Raw genomic sequence first — 11,623 nt, 5'->3', positions numbered from 1 at the left:
GGCTGGAACGCCAGGGCGTGACCCTGGTGACTCAACACCTGGCGGGTTCTCTGAACGCCAGGGCGGACGAGCTCAGCCGTCGGTGCATGATGGATCACGAATGGCGTCTGAACTCGGACGTGGCGCAAGGCCTCTTTCAGCGATGGGGAGAGCCTTGGTTAGATCTATTCGCCACCGAAGAGAACGCGCAATGTCATCTGTTCTGCGCGTTGGAATTTCCAAGGCGGCACTCGCTCGGAGACGCTTTTCGTCGCGAGTGGAGTTGCGGTCTATTTTACGCCTTTCCGCCTATACCACTTCTGCCCAGAATGTTGAAGAAGATCAAGCGCGACCGGGCCCAAGTCATCCTTGTGGCTCCGGACTGGGCGAGAAGGTACTGGTATCCAGAGCTACTCAGTCTGTCAGTCGTTCCCCCGGTTTGTCTGCCTCTTCAGGAGGACCTTCTGTCGCAGCAGCAGGGGACGGTCCTCCACCCGAACCTGTCCAGTCTCCACCTCCATGCTTGGAGATTGAGCGGCGACAGTTGAGGCCATTTGACTTGCCTCCTGAAGTCTGTAACATCATTCTGGCAGCCATGCGACCCTCCACGAAGTCGGTATACGCCTGCAGGTGGAACAGATTTGTGGCATGGTGCACAGCAAAGGCTGTGGATCCTCTTTCTGCCCCTCTTTCTGAGGTTCTTCTCTTTCTTCTTTCTCTTGCCCAGCAGGGCTCTGCTCTGGGCACTATCAAGGGCTACCTTTCTGCCCTTTCAGCCTTTCTCAGGCTACCTGATCAGCCTTCTTTGTTCAAGTACCCTATTGTTAACAGATTTCTTAAGGGCATCACTCACACGTTTCCTCCTGTTCCGTTTGTGATGCCTCAGTGGGAATTGAACCTGGTTCTTACATTTCTGATGTGCGCTCCCTTTGAGCCACTTCACAACTGTCCTCTTCGCCTTCTGACTTTTAAGACTGCTTTCCTGGTTGCCATCACCTCTGCCAGGAGAGTGAGTGAGCTCCAGGCTCTATCTTCTAAACCTCCTTTCCTCTCTGTCCATCCGGACAAGGTTGTTCTGAGGACTCGTCCTTCTTTCCTGCCCAAGGTTGTCACGGCCTTTCACATCGGGCAGTCCATCACCTTGCCAACCTTCTTCCCGCCACCGCATCCCTCTAAAGAGGAAGAGCGGCTCCACCGTCTGGACCCAAAACGTGCGCTCTCATTTTATCTGGATCGCACACGCCAGTTCCGGGTGGATGACCAACTCTTTGTTGGTTACGTGGGCGCTAAGAAGGGGAAAGCGGTACACAAGAGGACCATCTCCCGGTGGATCATCTTGTGTATCCAAGCATGCTACTCCTTGGCTAGGAAGGAGCCCCTTGCTGGATTGCGGGCTCATTCCACCCGAGCCACGGCTACTACCACTGCCCTGGGCAGGGGTGTGCCCTTACAAGACATCTGTCAGGCAGCTACATGGGCATCGCTGCACACGTTTGCTAGACACTACTGCCTGGACAGCCAAGTCCGGAGGGATGGCTTCTTTTGCTATTCCGTCCTCCAGGACTTTCTGGTGTGATTATTGGTTCGCAGACCCTCCACCGGGGTTGGTATTGCTGGGGTATCTATTCTAAGGTAAGGAATCTAATACTAACGTGTCTCTTTCAGATGCACAAGTTACTACTTGTGTAACGATATATCTGTAAGAGACATTAGTTAGTATTAGATTCCTTACCGACCCACCCATCCTCCCCGTTCTGCGAACCAATATCTAGGGTTAGGGTTGTCCCCTTCAGGGCCCTAGTTTCAATGGCACCAGTGTTGGTTTTTTGACATGGCTCTGCGTTTCTGGCGCGGAAAAGCTGTGTCTAAGAACTGACGTCAGCACGCGGAGGCGGCGTCTAAGTACTGCGACGACGTCATCACGGCGCCCACGACGCCGACGACGGACGCGGAGCCGCAGACGACGCCTACCGACGCGCAAGGGTACTGCTACGCAAACTTTTCCGGATCCAGTCTGACGCCTGGGGATATTCTAAGGTAAGGAATCTAATACTAACTAATGTCTCTTACAGATATATCGTTACACAAGTAGTAACTTGTGCTTTTGCGCCATAAAAAACAACTGAAACAGTGTTTTACTGGTGTTTATGGAACGATTTGCTTTTATTATTGCTTGCTTTTTTCATTGATGCATGGTATATAGACAGTGTACATGAGATACAAATACATTTTTACAAGTCAAACTTATTGTAGTACAGCATACAATATTTCTTCAGTGGGTGTTTGGTCATTTGTGCTTTCTCTTTCCTTCCCAATATCGCTAAGTGGTGTTTTTGTGTGTTTTTGGACGGGTAGGCCTACTCTGCATTTCATTAGCGTTAGTTGTTGCTCTCATCCGTGGTGATATTTTTTGCGGCAGCTATCGCTGGAAAACTGGCAATGTTGGCAGTTTGCACCAGCTTGGGAATGGGGCGATGAATCCATCGCCACTTTTGCCACGCTAAAGTCCCGATAAATCGTCAATGAGTCCTTGAGAATATGCCCCCAAGCTGCTTCCAGGAGCTGAGTAGAAGTACAGGGAGGTAGAGGGTACAGAGTCTAAATGTGCAACAGTGGGTCATGAGTGAGTAAATATACTTTATATAGTTTACATATTTACATAGCTCCCAGAGGCCCAAGTTGAGTCAAAATTGGCAGAGTGTAGCTGCAGGGGCTCTAAGAATGGGTGAAAGAACAACAGAGCCTTGTTGAGTAAATGGTCTTTTTAAAGACCTGTGAAGTACTCGGGAGAAGGTGCGGCTGTGGATGTGGGTGCGGGTGCGGCAGACCACAACAGCGCCTCTCCCCCCACGTGAGCCAGGCAGGGGGCCTGGTGTTGCTCTGGCCCTTGGGCCATTCAGACCGGCCCAGAAGCAGTATTTTCCCTTCACACCTCTGCACCAGACCACCACAGGCAGTCCAATGGGGGTGTGGATACAAGGGATGTCAGGCCTTCATTTCACCTCGTACCTCAAATTGAGAGTGCTCATATCAGGTATTGAGTTAGGGGAGCATGTGTAGTGAGAGATCCATTGGCTTCCCATGAGAGCTGTTCTTATCACACTCAAACATAATTGCCAAAGAGTGTATCAATGCGTACCTCTTTGCGTAGTGATCATGTTAATGCTAATATTTGTGGGATCAATTTTGTTTTACTTTTAAACGTCTTTTAGTTTCCTGTCTTTGCACCTTCTGTTGTCTTTTTGCAGATACTGTACACAGTTTTTTTTTTTATTTACGCTTGTGCTTCTTTATTTTGCTTTTTTATTTTCTTTATTGCTTTTTAAATTGCACATTTGCTTTATTTGTTCATTCTTATTTTTACCTTTCAATATACTCTTTCTTTTCTGGCTCCCGTTTTCTTTTCCCATTTTGAAATGCTTCTTACTACACACTGTGTCTTTCTCCATGCCTCTTTCCAAGCCATGGTGAGGCATTGTTCTGTGCCCGCACCTGTCCCAGTAGATAGTGCCTGCCTAAATGCTAGCAAAGAAAATATCTGTGGAATAACGCTATCCTATGGGATTAACTGGTGACAATGCACTCATAATGTCAGGGCTACCGATTTCTGGTCCTGTTTTTTTTTTTTTTTTACTCTCATAAAGGAAAAAAAAACACAAAGTCGTGGCATTACGGTGACATACTGCCTCGCCTGCAGTAGGGCTCGCTCCAGCGCCCGTGCACTTCTGAGCCGAACACTGTCTCTTTGAAGTGGCTGCAAATGTTACCTCTCCTTTCCAATTAAAAACACAGCAGGGCGGACCATCCGCCCTGCACGGCCTCCCCCGGTGCCACTCTCGGGTGATGGTTTGTACAGCTACAGGCCACACGCAGAATTCTTGCGCTCACAGCCCTTTGCTACAGATTCCACAGTGAAGAGATTTGTTTGATGAGTGATAACAAGTGTAAAGTGAAGTGTGAAAATGTCACAGTCGTCCCAAATTGAAATGTTTCAAAACTTTGATTAGCATATATTTGCAACGCAAGTGAGCTTTATATGATGCTGATGGGGTTGAAACAATTAACCACAATAGCAACTCTAATTTATTGATGGGGCCGTGGTGGACTGCAACTACCACAGTTGTCAATCGAAATTTTAATTTCACCGTTCCAGGAAGGGACAATTCTGTAAAAAGTTTCAGATTCGATTTCCACCCAGTACCCTGTGGTGGACCATGAATTCGATGCCATTGTTGTTGGTGCCGGAGGGGCTGGTTTGTGGGCAGCCTTTGGCCTATCCGGGGCAGGGTTTAACACTGCATGTATAACTAAGCTGTTCCCCACCAGGTCTCACACTGTTGCTGCACAGGGTGGAATCAACGCCGCTTTGGGGAACATGGAATCGGATGACTCGAGATGGCACTTCTGACACAGTGAAGGGCTAGGATTGTCTGAGAAACTAGTATGCCATCCACTACATGACGGATCAGGCACCCGCCTCTGTTATTGAGCTGGAAAACTATGGCATGCCTTTCAGCAGAACAGAGGAAGGAAAGATTTATCAACGTGCCTTCGGAGGGCAAAGGCTCCAGTTTGGCAAAGGGGGGCAGGCGCATCGGTGCTGCTGCGTGGCGGACAGGACAGGTCACTGGCTGCTACACACCTTGAATGGCCGGTCTCTCAGATATGACACAAGCTATTCCATGGAGTACTTTGCTCTTGATCAGCTGGTGGAGAATGGCGAGTGCTGGATGTGATTGCGCTCTGCATAGAAGATGACTCCATCCACCGCTTCAGAGCCAAGAACACGGTTATAGCCACGGAGGAAAGGGGGGGGGGATACGGGCGCACCTACTTCAGCTGTACAAACTCTCACACTGTAACCGGGGATGGCATGACTATGGTCCCCAGGGCGGGGCTCCCCTGCCAGGACTTGGAGTTTTGTGCAGTTCCATCCCACAGGAAGGAGGCTTGCTCTTGAACAGCGAAAGAGGAAGCTTTATGGAAAGATATGCTCCTGTTGCAAAGGATCTGGCTTCGCCAGTAGGACAGTTTGCTGTGTTGTGTGGCACAGATCTAGACTTCCCTTGCTAGTTAAGTGTGCATCCGAGGCCTCTCCCCTCCGTGCCCGGACTACCCTTGTGGAATCCGAAGCCTTCTCCTGTCTTTCTTGGCCTACCCTTGATACCAATGTGCGGTGCCCGCCGTCATCCCCCCCCAACCCCGTCACCCACACTCCTCTATTAACAAAGAGTCGTTAAGTAAACGGTCTTTTGGAAGACCTGTGAAGTACTCGGCCCTGCAGTAAAACAGCAGACCACAACAGCTCCTCTTCCCCCACGTGAGCCAGGCAGGGGGCCTGGTGTTACTCTGGCCCTTGGGCCATTCACACCTCGGCTTTCCATTAGCATAAGCCGTGTTTATTCCCCTGACACCTCCGTGCCAGACGCCCCAGGCAGGCCAATTATTTGTATTATTTTGGCTCCATCAAGTGGACAAGAGACGCAACAACAATGAAAATCAGTCAGACTCGGTTTAAACCGGGTCAGCTGATTTTTCATTCGGTAGTGTATTGTCCAGCATAGTCGGTTTTAACCGAATTCCGGACAGCCTACGTATTTCCTTAAAAAAGGAAGGTTTAGGCCTGGCAAAGAGGTTTTTTTGCCAGGTCGATTTATCAGTTCAATAGTGCACTACAGGCTGCAATGGCAGGTCTGAGACATATTTAAAGTGCTATTTAAGTAGGTGGCAAAATTAGTGCTGCAGGCCCACTAGTGGCTTTTTATTTAAAGGTGCATGGGTACCACTTTATTAGGTATTTACAAGTAAATTAAATGTGCCAATCATGTGTAAGCCAAATATGACCATGTATCTCATAAAGACGATTAGCCGCAGATTCTCTACCTTTGAATTGCCCAGGCGTCAGACGGGATCCAGATGATTTTTCTTAGAGAAATTTCATTGTGTGCCGGTAAGTGGTGTTGGACGGCTCCACATGACGTCCGCAGAATCATCTCCTCCGTTGTGATGTCCGCATCCTTAATGTAGGCACCACCTCAGCATGCTGACGTCAGTTCTTTTTTTTCGCGCCAACCATTGCAGATCCGTATAGAGCTGTCCTCTCACTTTTTCACAGGCTTTTTTTGTCATTTTGTTGAACGTTTTATGATGTGTAGGTTTTCATCATGTCCAAGAAGACTTCTGGGGTCAAGCTGTGCCGCGCCTGCCACTGCGCCATGTCTGTGACAGATCCACACTTGGTTTGCCTTTGGTGCTTGGAGCGTGACCATGGCTCGAAGTCGTGCTCCAACTGCTGAGCCATGGCTCCGAAAGCTTTGAGGGAGTGGTCCCTAAAGCTACTTGCGGCCTTGTGCTTGGCACGGCGTAGTTCGTTCTGGAGGTCTCGTTCACTGTCCCGGTCTAGAGGAAGATCCGGGCATGTAGGAAACAGTTGCACAAGTGCTGCCACAGGTCTTGGAGGAGGCCCGGGCCATCGTTTCCCAAACGGTGTCAGGCAGGAGAAGTGCAGGAAAGTTTGCCATCCGTTGTGGGCTCGACACAACCTCGACAGAGCAATTTCAAAGACAATGGCTGTTAGACGCCACACCTGATTGAGAACTTCTGGCTATTCGGGGGATGTCCAGGCCTCTCTCTTGGACATGTCCTTCGATGGAGCCCTTCTCTTCGGAGACGAGGCAGACATGGCGCTGGGGCACTTTAAGGACTCATGCGCTATGGCCAAGTCCTTGGGCCTTTCAGTTGCCACTCATCAACAGCCTGCCTTTCACCCCTTTCATGGCTACAGAAGGGTCTTTTAGCCGTGCCAGCCTTTCCCCAGCCACAGGACAGCACAAGTTCAGCAACCCTTGCACAGCCGTGGGCGCGGCTCGTTCCAGCCCTGTGCGTCAGGCGGCCAGAGGTCGAGTCAGTCCACCACTCCTCTGCAACCTTAGCCTCCAAACCCTCCTAGTCCGGCCCTTTAACATTAGGGTGGCCAGTGGGTGCCAGGATCAGCCATCACCGCCACCACTGGCAGGGCATCACGTCAGACAGGTGAGTTCTTCAGATAGTCAGAAGGGGCTACTCCCTCCCTTTCGAGACTACACCTCCTTCCATGCCTCCAGCTTACGACTGGCTGATGGAGGATTACCTGGCTTTGCTTCAGTAGGAAGTCATGACTCATTTGACCAAGGGAGCCAAAGAGAGGGTTCCGGCCCCAAAAGTAGGTTGGGGTTGCTACTCCCGCTAATTTCTGGTCCCGAAGGAGGGAAAGGGCCTGTTCCCTATCCTAGACCTGCAAACACTCAACTACTTCCTCGAAAAGGAAAAGTTCAAGATACTCACTATAGCTCACCCTGGACCGAGGTGACTGGATGGTAGCATTGGACTTACAGGACCCTATTTTCATATTTCCTGTCCTGCCCTGCCATCAGCACTATCTGCGGTTTAATGGTAGCCAGAACCATTTTTAAATCACCATGCTCCCCTTTGATCTTACTAGCACCCCACAGGTGTTCACCAAGGTGATGGTGGAGGTCACAGCTCATCTGCACAGATCAGGGGTGCCAGCCTTCTCCTATCTTGACGACTGTCTGTTGAAGGTTCTGACGCCCTTCGACACCAAGGTTATTGGCCTTCCCGATGCTAACGCTCGCACCGTTTCCCTCACAGTCAGCGCCTGCATCCCGTGATCATGGAGCTGATAACCGCCAAGGGAGACTCCAAGAGTCTCCGACTTCGCATTACCTCACCGCCGACGCAACCGACTTCCCCTGTCCTGGACTTGACATGTCACCTCCTCGCGGACATGACGCCTCACCTCCCCTGTGGCAGCCAGGGAGCCGGCCTCGACCTCAACCTCAACGCCTCATCTCCACCACGTCGTGCACCGTCTAAAGACTTCTTTCCAAGGTACTGTTGTGTGGGGGTCCATGTGACTCCGTACCTGATGCCACACACCTCACGGTCGGCACTGACTTTGGATTATTGCCTGTCCGACTTCATAATAGCCCTAGGTAGAGCTATTTGTTTGCTACAAGTTCTATTTTTGAAATAACTGTTCTAAAGTCTATTTTACTACCTGGATGTTGGATTTTTGTTGTTTTGGTCTTGTTTGGTTTAGATAAAGATACCTTATTCCTCCAAACTGGTGTGGTGTCCATTTGTGTTGTTTTCACTGTATTACTGTGTGTTTTGGGTACAAATACTTTACAGATTGCCTTTGGGATACGCCTGTCTGCTCATGCCAATCTACAAAGGGGGTGAGCAGGGGTTATGTAAAGGGTGCCTCCCCCTTACCCTGACTAGAAGCAAGGCTCCCTACTTGGACAAAGTTACCTACCCCTGTCAACTAGATACCACATTTTCTAACAGGTGGCATCGGCGGTCGACGAAGGGAGGGAAATATCAGTAGCCCATCTAGTGGGAGCCCAAGATCTGAAGAGGGGTTCTCTGCGCATGCCTGGCAATCAAGAGGAACACTTTACAAACGTGCAACCTACCGTCCAAAGGGATGTATGAGGTGCTTGCAGGTAGCAGATCTCCAACTAAGGTGTTTACCTGTTACTCCGGTTAGTTGTCTCATAGTGGGATTTGAATTTGTTCTTCGTTTATCCAGTGGGTTCTCTACTGACTGTGTATTTGAAATCTTTGTTGTACCTTCTGAAGAAAAGCAGCCTGCTGGTTTGCCATCACATCAAGCTAACAGGCTGCTAAGATGCCGGCTATTTCCTCCTCGCCACATTAGACCTCTTTCTTCCAGTACAGGGTGCCCTTTCTATAGAAGGTCATTTATGAGTTCCGTCTTCATCAAAAGATGTCTCTTTCAGGCATATAGTCGCCTTTTAATACAGGATGTGGAGGCGATTGCATAGGATTTACCCTAGGAGAGTTCTTATGTTCTACAAAGAAGACAACACGTGAATTTAAAGCTTGACACTCAACGGTTTAGGAGTTTCCGATGCCCGTTTTGAGACACCAGGTGGCGCTGTTGCTGCACCAAACATAGGTACTGTGACGAGATGTGATTTATCCGTGCTCGATTAAGAACCTCGACAACTTCTCATATGACAATGTCATGATACGTGCTCATGCCTCGCCCATCCATAACATTTCCCCAGATGAAGTTTAAAATCAAAGTATTTTGTAATTGTTCTTATAAAAAAACTGTTCCGCCTCCTCCAATCGTGCCAGTTTCTGGCATGACTACTTGTGGTTATCCCAGTTCGAGTTAACCACGATGTGCACCTAGTAATCATTATTTGGGTATTACGATCCCACCCTAATTGGAGGTCTGCAAAACATATTAAATTTTAGTGATCATTTTGAGCCAATGCTCTTTATAAATTACAGTTTTTACACTAATTCTCCTTCATTTATTCAGAGCAAGTTGGCAAAGTTTCAAATCTTCAACTAAGCTGATCTTCTGATTTGACCAATGTTAAAAATGGAGGGGCAGATTTACAAGCCCCTTGCGACACTTTTGTGACGCAACGGCGGTTTAAACAATTCGGCCAATTTACAATGTAGCGCATCTAGGGAGATGCACTTTGTAAAGCCCTGAGTCACATTGTACCTGTGGCAGGTATTATGTATGCAGGGTGGGCGTTCCCACACAGGAAAGCCTCGTAAAAGTGCCACTTCTTGGACGCCACTGCGTCAAAACCGTATGCATGCTTGAAGCAGGCATAAGGAGTGATGCAGTGCAAGAAGCATAGGCCTCAACATGCATTGCTGGAGTTGCGCTATGCTTGTGACACGACTCCAGCAATGCTTTGATTTGAGTTGATTTGATTTTTGAATTTGTAAAGCGCATCAGTTACCCGAGGGCATCAAGGCGCTGTAGACTACCATCCAGAAGGAGAATCTCTGAGCGAGAATAATACAGGAGATGGCTACATGCAAAATACAGATCCAATATATGTTATAAATTTCAAGTCTAAATGAAACTGCTTGATAGTGTTGTAATTGCCAGTGTAGTGCTGAACCTTTGTTTTATGTTTTAAAGACCAGGAATAATGCATTATTGTTGCATTGTATTTTCATTAAAGGTGACCCTACAAACCTTTTTAACAAATATAGAGAGTGTATTATGTTGTCTTGAAAAAGATGGAAATATAATTTCACCCATCGAAAAGCGTCAACGCCGCAATACCAATACACATTTTGTCAACAAAAGGCATGGTTTAGAGTATTAACCACAAAACTACTGAATTCCATGCTCCATATATTGTTATATGACTGATGTGTAATATTTAAAGACATATTGTACTTGTCTATATGTTTTGACTCTCTCTTTTTTATGATGTGTTATTGATCGATTTTTAACTAATTTTGCTTTAGTATTAAAGTGATGTAATGTACATGGATTGTGTTTTCTACTGAGAACTAAAATCTTTTTTAAGATGAATAAATGAATGTATAACTTTTTAATTTTAGTGTTTATTGCTGTTCCTTGTTTTATATGGTTACATTTTCTGTATGGTGGAAAAGCGAGTTGAATGAGTGCAATACCTGGTCTATGTGTGGTAGCTTGATTGATTGTTGGGAAAGACTATAATAAGCTACCTAAAGGGAATCTAGCTTTACTTACATGCAAAATGGCCATGTCTTTAGAACCTTTCTAAAGGGCAGGTGCTGGGCGATGGCCTTCATGTTTTTTGTAAGGGTATTCCAGAGCTTACTAGTGGCAGTCGAGAATGCTCTATCACCCCTTCTCTACTTAGTTGTTCTGGGTGCGTGGAAATGTAGGTTGGAAGATGAGTGAAAGGATCTGCCAGGGGAGTACCAACTAAACATAGATTTTAGTCTTGTTAGGTAGGGGAGATAGATAGGTAGATAGATAATTTTATTGCACAATTAATTAAAACCATTGCAATGAGATCACATATAAATATACAGTATAACACTTTTGATCCCTTATTGTACAAGATAAAAAGACAGGTTGTTTCAATCAGTTATGCAATAGTTAAGAAAACAGGAAACGCCATTTTGGTTACTATTAACATAACAACCTTAAAAGCAGTACATAACATGGCCCAGATTTGCAGGTTAAAGTTCTATACGGTGGGAGAGTCCAGAGAAACACTTATTGCAATCAAATATTTCAGGAACCGGGCTGCCAGCTGTGCTGAGTCACCTTTCATGCATTCAACTAGGGCGGCGTGACATGTTCGTATATTTAAAATACGCCAAATTGGACGGAGCCAGTATATTCTCAGTGGACGCAGTTTCACGCAAATGCACATTATGTGAATTAGTGATTCCTTTGCTGCTCGGCACTTGGTAACTACAGACTCTGTATACCCTTGCCCGTATTTGTATGCCAGCAGTGGGATCTGACCGAACCGCAACCTCATTAGTTGTCGCTTCAGCTTTGGTTTTAAGTGAGAGGACAGGTAATATGGCATGGACATGCTGACATAGAGGGTCGAGGCCCAGCTTCCATGCTTTAAGTTTTTTAAAGTTTGCATATCACAGTCGGCAGACAGTAGCTTTGCCTGTTTTGTTAAAAGCCTTGAGGCCGCTGGTGTGGATATGGAGGCTGACCATATTTCCTTTGCATCCAATACCTCAACACAGTGGGCTAGATATTCACACCATGTGAACCCTTGGGTATTCATCATTGTCCAGATATGTAATTTCGAGGTGTTTTCCCAAGCTTGTT

The sequence above is a fragment of the Lissotriton helveticus genome, chromosome 2_1 (genome assembly GCF_964261635.1).
Source record: "Lissotriton helveticus chromosome 2_1, aLisHel1.1, whole genome shotgun sequence".
NCBI lineage: Eukaryota > Metazoa > Chordata > Amphibia > Caudata > Salamandridae > Lissotriton > Lissotriton helveticus.
Note: the sequence above shows the minus strand (reverse complement) of the source record.